Here is a 16394-nt window from a genome sequence, read left to right as displayed (position 1 = left end):
CAGCCAAGATATTCAATGTTTGCTAATAGCCATGCAACACAGGAAAAAACACTGGAAATGGACAAGCATAAAAATAAAAATGCAACTAATCAATCAAACCCACATCAAGCACACTTAAATTCTGCTGGTCAGCAAGCAACACAATTTCAAGACAATCCTCAAGTATCTGTTGATCTCTACAGTCTGTTACAAAGACAGAATGAAATAACAGCACTCATGGTACAGGCGCAGAACTCTCAATTTCTGCCACACAGAGAAATTCCAGTTTTTGATGGAGATCCAATGCAATTCAGGACATTCATCAGAGCTTTTGAACAGTGTGTTGAAGCTAAAACAAACAACAAAGGAGACTGTTGTAGTACCAGTAGTGCCAGCTATAGTACCAGTAGTACCAGTTGTAGTACCAGTAAAACCAGTTATAGTACCAGTAGTACCAGTTGTAGTACCAGTAAAACCAGTTATAGTACCAGTAGTACCAGTTGTAGTACCAGTAAAACCAGTTATAGTACCAGTAGTACCAGTTATAGTACCAGTAGTACCAGTTGTAGTACCAGTTGTAGTACAAGTTAAAGTACCAGTAGTACCAGTTGTAGTCCCAGTTATAGTACCAGTTATAGTACAAGTAGTACCAGTTGTAGTACCAGTTATAGTACCAGTTGTAGTACAAGTTAAAGTACCAGTAGTACCAGTTGTAGTACCAGTAGTACCCGTTGTAGTACTAATAATACCAGTTATAGTACCAGTAGTACCAGTTGTAGTACCAGTTGTAGTACTAGTTGTATTACCAGTTATAGTACCAGTACCAGTATTACCAGTTGTAGTACCAGTAGTACCAGTTATAGTACCAGTTGTAGTTCTAGTAGAACCACTCGTAGTACCAGTTGTAGTACCAGCTATAGTACCAGTAGTACCAGTTGTAGTACCATTTATAGTACCAGTAGTACCGGTTGTAGTACCAGTAGTACCAGTTGTAGTATCAGTTGTAGTAACAGTTAGAGTACCAGTAGTACCAGTTATAGTAACAGTTGTAGTACCAGTTGTAGTACCAGCTGTAGTACCAGTTGTAGTAACAGCTATACTACCAGTTGTAGTACCAGTTTTAGTACCAGTTGTAGTAGGTAGGATGTGTGTGAGGTAGACAGACAGATATTGCACATGTTGTTATTGCACATGTTATTGTTGTTATTATTATTGTCCGTTGCTACGGTGATCAGCCTGGTTGTACAGTCTGATGGCAGCGGGGAGGACCTGCCTCTCAGTGATGCATGGAGGGAGACGAAGCCGGTCACTGATGGAGCTCTCCATGGTGCTGATGGAGCTGTCCATGGGGCTGACGGAGCTCTCCATGGTGTTGATGGAGCTCTCCATGGTCCTGATGGAGCTCTCCGTGGTCCTGATGGAGCTCTCCATGGTGCTGATGGAGCTCTCCATGGTCCTGATGGAGCTCTCCATGGTGCTGATGGAGCTATCCATGGTGCTGACGGAGCTCTCCATGGTGCTGATAGATGACAGCTTAGCCACCATCCTCTTCTCCCCCACCGCCTCCACTGGATGGAGAACAGGACAGAGCTAGTACTACTACTACACTACAGGACAGAGGAAGTACTACTACTACAGCACAGGACAGAGCAAGTACTACTACTACACTACAGGACAGAGCTAGTACTACTACTACAGTACAGGACAGAGCTAGTACTACTACTACAGTACAGGACAGAGCTAGTACTACTACTACAGCCCAGGACAGAGCTACTACTACTACTACAGCCCAGGACAGAGCTACTACTACTACTACTACTACAGCCCAGGACAGAGCTAGTACTACTACTACAGCCCAGGACAGAGCTAGTACTACTACTAATACAGTACAGGGCAGAGCCCGCTTTCCTCACCACCTTGTCCAGTCTGTTCCTCTCTGCTGCTGCTCCAGCAGACCACACCATAAAAGATAAAAGTACCAGTTGTAGTACCAGTAGTACCAATTGTAGTACCAGTAGTACCAGTTATAGTACCAGTTATAGTGCCACTTATAGTACTAGTAGTACCATTTGTAGTGCCAGTTATAGTACCAGTTATAGTACAAGTTATAGTACCAGTTGTAGTACCAGTAGTACCAGTTGTAGTACCAGTAATAGTACCAATTATAGTACCAGTAGTACCAGTTATATTACCAGTTATAGTACCAGTAGTACCAGTTGTAGTACCAGTTATAGTACCAATTGTAGTACCAGTTGTGGTACCAGTAGTACCAGTTGTAGTACCAGTTGTGGTACCAGTAGTACCAGTTATAGTACCAGTAGTACTGGTTATAGTACCAGTAGTACCAGTTATAGTACCAGTTATGGCACCAGTAGTACCAGTAGTATCTGTTTTCTCTTATTGGTACGACAATACTGGACCAATTCAACCTATCCCTAAGCTTAGGATATGTACCACAGGTTTTCAAAGTGGCAGTAATTAAACCCTTTACTTAAAAAACCTTCTCTTGACCCAGACACCTTAGCTAATTATAGGCCAATTTCCAACCTTCCATTTGTATCTAAAATTCTGGAAAAGGCAGTTTCAAGCCAGTTATGTGACTATTTGTATAGAAAGGAGTTACGAATGACCTCCTTATGGCCTCAGATAAGGGATTAGTGTCCATATTGGTTCTACTGGACCTCAGTGCTGCTTTTGACACTGTTGATCATGGCATTTTACTGCACAGGTTAGAGCATGTTGTTGGGATTAAAGAGACAGCTCTACGTTGGTTTAAATCATATCTATCTGACAGGTTCCAGTTTGTTCATGTACATGAAGTTTCTTCAGAACAGTCAAGGGTTTGTTATGGTGTTCCGCAGGGTTCAGTGCTAGGGCCAATCTTGTTCAGTTTATACATGCAGCCGTTGGGAAGTATAATCCACAATCACGGCATACACTTTCATTGCTATGCTGATGATACGCAGCTCTACTTGTCTATGAAGCCGGATGAAACAGAACCGTTAGTTAAACTTCAGGCATGTCTTAGGGACATCAAGGACTGGATGTCCAGAAATTTCTTGCTTCTAAATTCAGATAAAACAGAGGTTATCATTCTTGGTCCAGAGCATTTTAGGAAGGAATTAGATGTGTCGCGATGGCTTCCAGTGCAACTGTGAGAAACCATGGTGTTGTTTTCGATCAGGATTTGTCGTTTAAACCATATGTTAATCAGGTTTGTAAAATAGCGTTTTTCCATCTCCGTAATATTGCAAAAATTAGGACTAGATTACTGTAATGTGTTGTTAGCAGGATGTCCAAGTAATTTGCTGAATAGTTAATATTAGTTAATATTTATTTATTTCGGTCAATCACAAACAAAAATCAACAAACAAAATAACACTTCCGGTGATGGTGTGGCGAGGAGCGGCTGCTCACTGAAGAGGCAGAGACGCTTCAACTGAATTTACTAAATAATATTCGCCAAACTCATTAATATTTATACACAAAGTGGCTAAAAAGATGGACCTTATGACCAAACCTAAAAAATCTCGAGTGGGAAATACTCCTGGTCCTAAAATCAACGAAGTATTTTCGAAACAGACCCGAGCCAGCAAGGTAATTAGCAACGAAGCGAGCAGTGAAGCTGATGGTGAAGCTCACGGCGGGGCCATGGCGGGCAGGACGGCGGGAGACAATTCGGAGATACTGGACGAAATCCGTAACATGAACCAAGGTTTGCAACTGAAAATACAGAAAATGGGAGATGATGTGAAGACGATTAAATACAACCTGGATTCACTGAAAGCGGACCTGGCTAAACTGGGCTTCCCCTTCCGCCGAGGGGAGGATTTCGCAGCTGGAGGATGAGAATATGCGCCTGGCCAACCTGTCGCGGAACATGGATGGTAAGATTACACGGCTCGAGGCTCGCCTGGAATATCAGGAAAATTACAGTCGCAGAAACAACATTCGGATCAGAGGAATACCAGAAGGCACGGAGGATGGGCGCGGAGTGATGGATTGTGTGAAAGAAGTGCTTCGGTGTCTGTTTTCAGACACTTCAGAAATCGTGGATAACATGACCGTTGAGAGGGCGCATCGGACGCCCGCAACGAGACGCACCCCGCGGGATGGACTCATCACCGGCCCGCGCCACATCCTGGCGAGATTCCTACGGTTTACGGACAGAGAAAAAGTGCGACTCAGAGCCAGGGAGCTGGGAACATTTCAATGGAAAGGCACCAAAGTGGATTTCTTCCCGGATTTTACTAAGGATGTGCAAGACAAGAGGAGCAAATTCACGGAGGTCAGACGCACATGCATGAAACGGGGTCTGCAATATTCAATGCAATATCCCGCGGTGTTCTGGGTTACGGTTGGGGGAATGAGACGCCGCTTTGAGGATGCAGAAGCAGCAAAGCGGTGCGATAACCATCACCCGGCTGGAGAAGCGGAATAGACTGAGCTGATGCCGACAGGACAGTGTTTTATATCTTGTAGCCGATGCTACTAAACGGGGACAATGTGAGTACAATGTTTATTTTAGTTGGGTTACATATTTCCTGATATGGTTCGGTTTATATAAGTACATCTAACTTAGCTGCTAAAGCAGTCTTTTTGGTCTCATGCTGAGCAAGTTACTCGTTGGTGCGCCCTGTTTTAATTTTTTCTTCTTTTCCTTATACCTTTACAAGGCTCATATTTTACACTGGTAAACTAAGTGTTTTTCTTCTGGAAAAGTTCAGATGCTGTTTGATTTGGGCAGTTTTATTACCTTTGTGCTTTCATTGCTGGCGGAGGGGATATTAGAAGTCCTCTTTGAGAGTTCATTATTAAAAAAAAAAAAAAAAAGAAAAATGGATAAGATTTTTCTTAGACCATAAGTTTGGTGATCAATATGTTTACAATGTAGTTGGAGCGTCGTTACTCGGAAGACCTCGGGACACATCATTGGGACCATGGTTTTTGTGGGGGGAGGGGAGCTGGAATCTGGGGTATATGAGGGATTCATGGTTATTTACAAGGGGAGGGAACGCCAGTCATGTTTTGTTTTGCACTGCATAGATAATTCATGGTTTAAAGTTACTCGGTTCAGAATCCACCGGTCAGATTTTCTATCTTACATAGTTAAGTAGCCATGGGGACTAGTACGATTAAGATTTCTTCCTGGAATGTGAACGGTCTGGGCTCATTTGTAAAAAGGCGAAAGGTGTTAAGTTATCTGAAACAAAAGAACTCAGAGGTGGTGATGCTCCAAGAAACACATTTATTGGAAAAAGATACTATTAGAATTCATGACAGATGGATTGGCTGTGCCTATCATAACACTTTTAATCAAAAAAAGCGGGGGGTATCTATATTATTTTCAAAAAAAGTGAAGGTCAAGATAGAGAAGGAATTTAGAGATAAAGAAGGGCGGGTATTGATACTACTGGTTAATTTATCAGGGCAAAATATAATTTTAGGCAATTTATATGCACCTAACGTGGAGGACCCAGACTTCTTTCTTCAACTTAAAAAATATATTTTGGACTTCGGCAACTTTCCTGTAATTATGGGTGGTGATTACAACCAAGTACTGGATGGGTTTTTGGATAGATCTGGGTCCAACATTATCAGACCATCTAGGACTCAGGACTCTATAAGGGGCTTATGTAAGGATACAGGACTGTATGATATATGGAGACTCTAAAATCCCACAGCGCGTGATTACACATTCTTTTCAAACCGACATTCTGTCTTTTCTCGGATTGATTATTTTTTGATTTCACACACTCTTATTGAAAGCACTGAAGCCTGCAGTATAGGCACGATAGCTCTGACAGATCACGCCCCTATTGACTTAGTTATCACGTTTGGAGAGCCACGAGAAAGATCTAAAGGCTGGTGGATGAATGCTAGTATCCTACAGAGTGAGACATCCTGTGCAAACCTTCAAAACCACATTAAAACATTTTTTGAAATTAATAATGGAACGGCTAATCAGAGTAATGTATGGGAGGCCTTTAAGGCTTACATACGGGGGGTCTTGATACAACAAACAGCACTAATAAAAAAACAGGACAAATTAAAAATATCTAAATATGAGCTAGAACTTAAGGAGCTGGAAAAGGAATACTGGGAAAACCCTAACAATACTTGCCTAGCCAGTCTAGTTAAGGCTAAATACGAACTAAATACTATCTTTACAAAAAAAGCAGAATATTCCTTATATAGGCTGAAACAGAAATGGTATGAGTCAGGCGACAAAGCCAGTAAATTGCTAGCTAGTAAATTGAAAACTCGAGAAGCTGCCTGCCAAATTGGGGGGATCAAAGACAAAAATGGGAAGCTTGTCACTAATCATAAAGAAATTAATAATGTGTTTAGAGAGTTTTATGAGGAACTTTACAGATCAATGGGCCAGATGGACTTAATTAAGGCAAAAGATTTTTTCAAACGCTTAAATCTTCCTAAATTGTCAGAAGAGGACATGAGGAAGCTAGATAGCCCAATAACTCTAGAGGAGCTGACTAGAACAATCAAGATGCTGCCTAGTGGGAAGACCCCAGGTATTGACGGCATACCTAGTGAATTCTATAAGAAATTTGCGGAGGAACTTGCCCCTGAGATTTTAAAAACATTCAATGCTGCTATTGACACAGGGCTACTCCCACCCTCAATGACAGAGTCAATAATAACCCTGATATTGAAAAAAGGAAAAGACCCTCTAGAATGTGGGAGTTATTGGCCCATTAGTCTCCTGTGCTGTGAGGCCAAGTTATTTACAAAGCTTTTCGCAATGAGAGTGAATAATATAATAAGGACAATTATACATCCGGACCAGGTGGGGTTTGTGAAAGGCAGGACCTCTTCTGACAGCCTCAGACGCCTCCTGCATTTAATTTGGAAGTCTAAAGACATGGACACCCCAATAGCTGCGTTGTCTCTGGACGCGGACAAAGCGTTTGATCGCGTTAGCTGGAGTTATCTAATTTTTACCTTAAAAGAATTTGGGGATTTGGACCTATGTTTCAAGATATCATAAAGCTTATATACAGTCAACCTAAATCTATGGTAACAACCAATGGTCTGAGGTCGACTGCTTTCTCCCCCGGACGTGGGACTAAGCAGGGAGACCCACTCTCACCGCTATTGTTTATTATTGCACTGGAGCCCTTAGCAGAGGCTATAAGACTAAATGAATCAGTTAGGGGGGTCACAATGGGTGGCCGGGAAAACAAAATGTTAATTTTTGCAGATGATATTCTGGTTCTGATGTCGGACCCGCAGAGATCTGTACCCCCAATGCTGGATCTGGTCAACCCTTTTTTGGGAAATATCGGGGTATAAAATAAATTGGGCCAAATCTGAGGTGATGCCCCTGTCGAAACATTGTTATAGAAGCAATTTTCTAAATTGGAAATTTCAGTGGGTGCCAAAAAATCTGAAATATTTGGGCATACTTTTAAACCCCGGACTTGAAAATATGATATCTGATAATTTTGACCCAGTATTGTATAAGATAGAACTCCTCCTCAAGGGATGGGACAAATTGCAGATTTCATTACGGGGGAGAATCCAAGTTATAAAAATGGTGGTAGCTCCCAAACTGAACTATCTCTTAAACATGCTACCCCTGAGCGTGCCAGTGACTACATTCCAGACAATAGATAAGATGTTCAGTCAGTTTATTTGGGCAGGTAAAAAGGCTAGGATGAAGTTATCAAGACTACACGTGAAGATAGAACATGGGGGGCTGAGACTTCCGAATATGAAGCTCTACCAGGAAGCATTCTTAGGGGCTCAGATAGTCTCCCTTTTCTCGTGTAGGGAGGACAGACCTCTGTGGGTAGACTTGGAGGAAGAAGTGAACGCCCCATTCAGAGCAACAGATTACCTAAGTCAGGATCTGAAGACTGATAGTCAGAACCCAATAATCTCCCATACTAGGAATACCTGGCATCGCATGCACAGAAGGGAGGGAGCATCCCCTTTCTTGATAGAGTCGGCCTCGATATGGAATAATCCAAAATTGAGAATAGGAGGGAAGATGTTCTTTTGGAAAGAGTGGCATAGGAAGGGGGTTGAGCACATCGGAGATCTTTACCATAATAATGCACTGAGAACATTTGAAGAATTAAGAGAACTTTATGATTTACAAAGGAAAGATTTCTGGAGATTTCTACAACTTTGAGACTGTCTATCTAAAGTAGGCCCTATGGACACCAGGCTGCCTACTCAGTCTTCCATGTGCTCTAAATTGAAGTTGCTGAGTACCCTTCCACACCTGGCAGGTCAAATATATAACTACCTCACGGATGGACTTAATAACGCTATCATGGGCCTAGAAGCTGCGTGGGAAAGGGATCTGGGGATCACATATGAGGATGATGAGTGGCACAAACTGGTGAAGGAGATGCTTACACCAATGAGGGACGCCAGGTCTAAACTGGTTCAATTCAAGATATTCAACAGACTCTATTGGACACCTGTGAGAAAGCATAAGGCAGGACTGAGTCTTTCCAACATCTGCTGGCGATGCCATACGACACAAGGGGATATCACCCATATGTTCTTTGACTGTCCTAATTTAGCTATTTATTGGCATAGGGTCATGAAAAAGATCAATGATAGCCTGAACACCGATGTCGCTCTCACACCCGCGCTTTGTCTCCTGAATAGCCTAAAAGAAAATATGAGAATAGTCGGGAAAAAAGCACAATGGCTTAAGGTTGCACTCACTACAGCTAAGAGGGTCATACTGAGACACTGGGCGGGGGGTAACGACCCTACTTACACAGAATGGTTCACAGCTCTGTCAGAAACTGCATCATACGAACGTCTGATATATAAAATAAATGGGAAATTAGACACTTACAGTGAAATCTGGGACCCATTCTAACACAGATCATGGATCAGGGAAATGTAAACTAACATAAAAATGACTGATGAGGATTCAGAAACAAAGTCTACAGTGCACCATGTTCGACTGGCGGGACGGGGATAGGGTCAGGGGATGGGAGAAAAAATTTCCTTCCAGATCAAACATTCACTGGGTTAGTTTTTCAAGTCTTCATATGTATATGTACAGCAGGCATATGTTATATGTACTTCTAGGTATAGAATGTCATGTATAGTCATTAGTTAATTTTGATCTTTTAGTATTATTTCACTGTGTCTTTAGTTTCTATCATCAATGTCAACCTTTGATGAATTCAGCTGTATCTGCTATTTGTTTTTTTTTGTTTTTTTTTTAACTTATTTTTATATACCTCCTTATTTGCATATTTTTGCTGCTCTGATTATGCATCTGTGGATGCATTGGACTGTTGTGATGAATGTCTGTGAAGGAAACAATAAAAAGCATAATTGAAAAAAAACAAACAAACAAAATAACACAGGTTTTTCCCTGGTCAACATTGTGATTATTTGACCGAAAAGGTCTGGGCTTGAAGCATAAAGCTCATCTTGCCCTCCTTTTAACTGAAGGTTAATAGGAATAGGCTCCAGCTGATCCAGCTGATCCAGAATGCAGCAACACGAGTGCTGACAGGAATCAGCAGGAGAGACCACGTCTCTCCAGTGTTAGCGTCGCTCCATTGGCTACCTGTAAAATTCAGAATTCAATAAAAAAAAATTTTACTTGCATATAAAGCCCAAAACGGCTTAGCTCCGCAGTATTTACAAGATTTGATAGTGCCTTATGTTCCTGGCAGAGCTCTCCGCTCCCAGGGTGCAGGTTTATTCGTAGTTCCTAGAGTATCTAAATGTAGATTTGGAGGGCGGGCGTTCTGCTATCAGGCACCATTACTTTGGAACCAACTTCCAATCTGGGTTAAGGAGGCTGACACCACCTCCACCTTTAAAACTAAACTTAAAACCTTTCTGTTTAGTAAAGCCTATAGTTAGTGTTTAGTAAACCTCTAGCTGGTGTTGGTAAATCTCTAGGTAATGTAAACTCTAGTGTGTTAGAGTCAGTATTCATAGTTGCAGCTATAGAACAAGACTATAATAGTTAGTCTCAAATATAGCTTCGCGGTAGATATGCTGCTATAGGCTTATGCTGCAGGGGGGCACCGACATGATTCGCTCGGCCGGTGCCTCTCACCCTTCTTCTCCTCTCCTTTTCCCTGCCTCTCTTCTCCATTACCCTTTTTATTTATTATAAATATCTCATAGCTATCATTTTTGCCCATCGTTCCTGTAGTTTCTTGTGCCGGCCCCCCTTTTTTCTCTTTTGTGCATGTTTGCAGGCTGGAGCCTCGGGAGCTGCATTCTGGCCTGTGTTGCCAGAACCAGAACTAGTACTACTACTACACTACAGGACCTAGTTAGTACTACTACTACAGCCCAGGACAGAGCTAGTACTACTACTACAGCCCAGGACAGAGCTAGTTGTTGGCAGGGTTATGCAGCAGACGGCTTGGCGTGGTAAACCAGAATAAAAACAGACACCGCAAAAACGGGAATAACAGAACTTCATACAGTCTTTTGTTTCACTCGATGCAACAACTGAAATCAGGTGTGGATGCGCAGCCATTTATTGACACACCCACAAATCACAGCACCTGTCTGGTCAATCAGATCAACCAATTAACGAGTGACACACAACTTGAGTCCAAACAAAGACAAATAATTGAGAGCACTTTCTCAGTCTCAACACCCCCACTTGCTCTCACATTATAAAAAAAAAAAAACTTAATTAACTCCAAACATAAATTCATCAAACTGTTTCAACTTAAATTTTGTTGCAGGTTTGGTAAATGGGTCTGAAACCATTTCCTTGGTCTGACAATACGTCAATATCATTTTCCCATAATTTACAGTAGATCGAATGAAGTGGTACTTGATATTCACATGTTTACACCTCTGTCTGCTGACAGGATTTTTAGCCAAAGAAACTGTGCCTTGGTTGTCCTCATATACCTTAGGTATTGCATATGGATGTTTATCAATCCCCTCTAGGAAATGAGTGAGGTATAGACACTCGTGGATAGTAGCAGCGAGTGCTATATACTCTGACTCACAAGTGGACAGTGGTACCGTTGGCTGCTTTTTGGTTTTCCATGACACTAAAGCGCCACCTTTGGTTAAGCTTATACAGTAACCAGATGTACTTCGTCTATCAGAGGTATCAGCAGCCCAATCTGCATCACTGTACGCTTGTATCCCTAGGTTCTCATCACTTCGCCTGTAACATAGTACTTTGTCACTTGTACCTTTTAGATACCTTAGAACATGTTTAACTGTACTCCATTGCTGTTCTGTAGGTTTAGAGAAGTATTGTGACAGTTTGCTTGTGATAAAGCTCAAATCAGGTCTGGTACAGACCATCAGATAGATGAGGCTTCCTACTGCCTCTCTGTATTTGGTGACATCACTCATTAGTATTGCATCATCCGTATAGTTCAGTTTTTGCTCACACGGTGTGGATGTAGGTTTACAATTTTGCATGTCAAATCTCTCAAGGATTTTTCCAACATACTTTGTCTGTGACATTGTCACACAGTCTTCACTCTGGTTGAAATCAATACCAAGAAAATGTCCAAGTTTTCCCAGATCCTTCATTTTGAACCTTGCTGTAAGCATGTATTTTACAACATTCAATGAATTTTCATCATTTGCTGCAATGATTAAGTCATCAATCCAAATAACCATGATCACCTTGTTGTGTTCCATCTCCCTTGTGTAAACAGTGGTCAGATTGGTTCTGTACAAACTTGTTTTTGGTTAGATAGTCATGTAAAACTTTGTTCCAATTCCCTGATTGTTTTAGCCCATACAGTGACCTTTCTAGTTTACACACCAGCTTTTCATTTGTTTGAGATTGCACCTCATACCCCTCTGGCTGTTCCATGTAAATCTCACTGTCTATTGGTGCATTTAAGTAGGCTGTTTTTGAATGAATGAATGAATGAATGATTGTTTATTTCGTTCAGCAGCAACATCATAAAAAAAGAACAAACATAAACAAAACAGAAAAAATAAATTAAACTATGGCTGAACGAAAAGGGTTTGGCAGAAGCATAGCTTTTAGGCGCCAAACCCTTGTTTACTATTCAAAATTTGACAAACAAACAAAACATATTCTAGTAATACAGTACTTTATAGTACTACAACAATGTATATTAACATATATATCCAGAACTTTACCAAAATTACAATGTATATTAACATAGGCTATATATCCAAAACTTTACCAAAATTACACAAGAATACACTACTATGATTGTACACATAATTATATAAATATATCTACACATGCATACCTTCTTGCATGCATACATACATACATGCATATATACATACACACCCTACAGATATACCCGAATACACACCCACATACATACCCATGCATGCACATGTAGCCATAAACACAAGGATTATGTACCCAAATAATCCAAACTACTATTAACTGAACGAGAAAAAAAAATAAAGTAATAAACTATAACATTTTATACTTTTCAAAAGTGCACCATTTAAACTTTTTTTTCAACTGGACAACACTTTTACTATCTTTTATTTCGTCTGGTAAACTATTCCACATTTTTACTCCATAGACTGAAATACACATTGTTTTTAGCGTGGTACGAGCACTTGGTTGTTCAAATTTCCCCTTCCCTCTGAGGTTATACTTTCCGTCCCTTTCCGCAAACATTTTTTTGAAGATTTCCTGGAAGTACGTTATTCCTTGCTTTGTACATGATTTGAGCAATTTTGCAGTCAACGATATCTTTGAATTTCATTGACCTGGATCAGTGGGTTGGTGTGTTCATAGTACCCTACTTGGTGGACTATTCTGATAGCTCGCTTTTGCATAAGATATAACATTTGAGTGTTGCTTTTGTATGTACAACCCCAGACTTCTGCACAATAAGACAGATATGGCAACACAAGAGTACAGTACAGTGTGTATAATGAATTGTAGTTAAGTATTTGTTTTGTCCTATATAAAATTCCTATTGTTCTTGCAAGTTTCGATCTAATACAACTAACATGAGGTTTCCAGCTCAAATTATGGTCAATGATAACCCCTAAGAATTTATTCTCATAAACTCTCTCTAAACTTATATTATCAATCCTTACTTCCGTGGATCCCTCCAGCTGTTTATCTGATTTACCAAATATCATAAATTTAGTTTTTTTGATGTTCAATGATAATTTGTTTGTATCAAACCATAATTTGAGCTTTTCCAGTTCTACTGAGATAACCTCCAGTAGCTGCTGAAGGTTTCTCCCAGTACAAAAGGCATTTGTGTCATCAGCAAAAACAATGTAATCTAATATGTTAGAGACATTACAAATATCATTTATATAAAGAATGAATAATTTTGGACCTAAAACAGAGCCTTGCGGTACACCACATGTGATGTCCGCAAGTGAAGATTTGATGTTACCCATCTGAACATACTGTTGTCTCTTTTCAATATAGCTTTTTAACCATTTCAGCCCAACTCCCCTGATCCCATATCTCTCCATTTTCTGTAATAAAATATCATGATCTATTGTATCAAAAGCTTTCTTGAGATCTATGAACACACCAACTGCATACTCCCTATTGTCTATTGCATTTGTTAATTTTTCAACCAATTCCATCAAAGCCATTGATGTTGAATGGTTTGCTCTAAAACCATACTGGCTCTCCATAAGCAACATGTGTTTTTCGACGAAGCTGTCCAACCGAGCAACAAAGATTTTCTCTAATATTTTTGAGAATTGGGAAAGCAATGATACAGGTCTGTAATTGGTGAAGAGATTTTTTTCACCAGACTTGTAAAGTGGGATAACTTTGGCTAACTTCATTTTTGTGGGAAAGCAGCCCGTTTTGAGAGAAAGATTAAAGATATATGTTAAAGGGTCTGCAATAGTATATATAACTTGTTTAACTAGGGTCATGTCAATTCCATTCCAATCTAATGAAGTTTTGTTCTTGAAATTACTAACAATGTCCATAATTTCGTTACTATCTGTGTCTCTGAGAAAAATTGTTGCTGGGGTTCTTTCATTGAAAAACTGGTCAATGCCCCCCCCTTGTGGAGGTTTTATATCCCTTGCCAGGTTGGGCCCCACGTTCACAAAGAAGTCGTTAAAGCCTTCCACCACCTCATCATCATTTACAATTTTATCATTATCAATGAAACATTGAGAGACACTCATATTGTGTTTCTTTTTTCTGATAATTGAGTTTAATATGTTCCATGTTCCTCTAATATTATTCTTATTATTTTCAAGCACCTTGTTATAATAATCCTTTTTACATTTCCTTATTTCCTTTTTACCGGTACATCCATTTGGTGTAGAATGAAATGTTCATGTGCTGCTTTCTGCATTAGCACCCTGATACTAGTCAAGTTAGCTGTGGGGGAAAAAGTCTCCACATAATCTACACCCATCTTTTGACTGTATCCTTTTGCGACATAGCGGGCCTTGTATTTCTCAGAACCATCAGGATTGTTTTTAATAGCATACACCCATCTACCCCCCACTACCTTCTTGCCCTCAGGTAGGCTAATTAGGGTAAATGTGTTGTTCTCTCTAAGTGAATGCATCTCCTCATCCATCGCTCTGACCCACTCTGTTGACTTATCTGATGTTACAGCTTCTGTGAATGAAACGGGTATGTTACACATGACTCGATAACAGTAGTCCATGTTACTCTGAACTTGATCCATCTCCTCAGACGTATACTTAGACATTCTACAATCTGTGTACCTGTCTGGCATCCTCCTCTCTCTAGAAAGGTAACGACTAACTTCAGGCTCACACTTGACCTCTACTGGAAGCGACTGGTGGCAACTTACTTCAGACTTTTGGCTCATTTCATGTTCTAGTCAGTGGGACATGGTGCTCTGGACTCCTGGATTTGTACTGTACAAAGTCATCTATAGGCACTAAATTCACTTGAGTCTGCTGCTCTACACCCACCTTGGCTACAAACTTTACCACCCTGTGCTTCTGCACTCTCTTAGTCTCAGGGAAGTAAATGATGTACGCCGGACTGTTTTTGTCATACCCAACAAAAACACCCTTCTCACATCTTGGGTCTAGTTTTCTTTTATTTTGAACATAAACAAAACACTCTGACCCAAATTTCTGCATCCTAGATAAATTAGGCCTCCTGCCTGTCAATGCTTGTATTGGGGTCTGTTTCGTGCGTTTGTTGAAACATCTGTTTCTAACCACGGCGGCAGTCTGAACTGCATAAGTCCACGGTTGTTTTGGCAGGTTGCTTTCGATGAACATACATCGTGCCATATCAAAAAGTGTGCGCCAGTTGTGCTCAGCAGTGCCATTCTGGTGGGGAGAGTAAGGTGCTGATGTTTCATGTCTAATCCCCTGTTTAATGAGTAGAGCCTGGTAACCTTAACCTGTGAATTCAGTACCATTGTCAGATCTGAAACATTTAACTTTACCATATGGCGCTATGTCAGCCAGAAACTTCTCTGTTGCATGTAATGTGTCACTTTTGTTTTTCAAACAATACACAAACACTGTACTGGAAAAATCATCAGTAAATGAGAGGGCATATTTGTGCCTATCTCTGGACTCTGGGTCTCAACACTAGTACTACTACTACAGTACAGAGCAAGTACTACTACTACAGTACAGAGCTAGTACTACTACTACAGCCCAGGACAGAGCAAGTACTACTACTACACTACAGGACAGAGCTAGTACTACTACTACAGTACAGTACAGAGCAAGTACTACTACTACAGTACAGTACAGAGCTAGTACTACTACTACAGCCCAGGACAGCGCTAGTACTACTACTACAGTACAGTACAGAGCAAGTACTACTACTACAGTACAGGACAGAGCAAGTACTACTACTACAGTACAGGACAGAGCTAGTACTACTACAGTACAGGACAGAGCTAGTACTACTACTACAGTACAGGACAGAGCTAGTACTACTACTACAGTACAGTACAGAGCAAGTACTACTACTACAGTACAGGACAGAGCTAGTACTACTACTACACTACAGGACAGAGCTAGTACTACTACTACAGTACAGTACAGAGCAAGTACTACTACTACAGTACAGGACAGAGCTAATAATACTACTACAGTACAGGACAGAGGTAGTACTACTACTACAGTACAGGACAGAGCCCGCTTTCCTCACCACCTTGTCCAGTCTGTTCCTCTCTGCTGCTGTGATGCTGCTGCTCCAGCAGACCACACCATAAAAGATAATAGTACCAGTTGTAGTACCAGTAGTACCAGTTATAGTACCAGTAGAACCACTTGTAGTACCAGTTATAGTACCAGTTATAGTAGCACTTATAGTACCAGTTATAGTACCAGATGTAGTTCCAGTTATAGTACCAGTAGTACCAGTTATGGCACCAGTAGTACCAGTCATAGTACCAGCTGTTGCACCAGTAGTACCAGTTATAGTACTAGAAGTACCAGTTATAGTACCAGCTGTAGTACCAGTTATA

This window comes from Cololabis saira, chromosome 21, assembly GCF_033807715.1.
Source record: "Cololabis saira isolate AMF1-May2022 chromosome 21, fColSai1.1, whole genome shotgun sequence".
NCBI lineage: Eukaryota > Metazoa > Chordata > Actinopteri > Beloniformes > Belonidae > Cololabis > Cololabis saira.
This window is presented reverse-complemented; position numbering follows the sequence as displayed.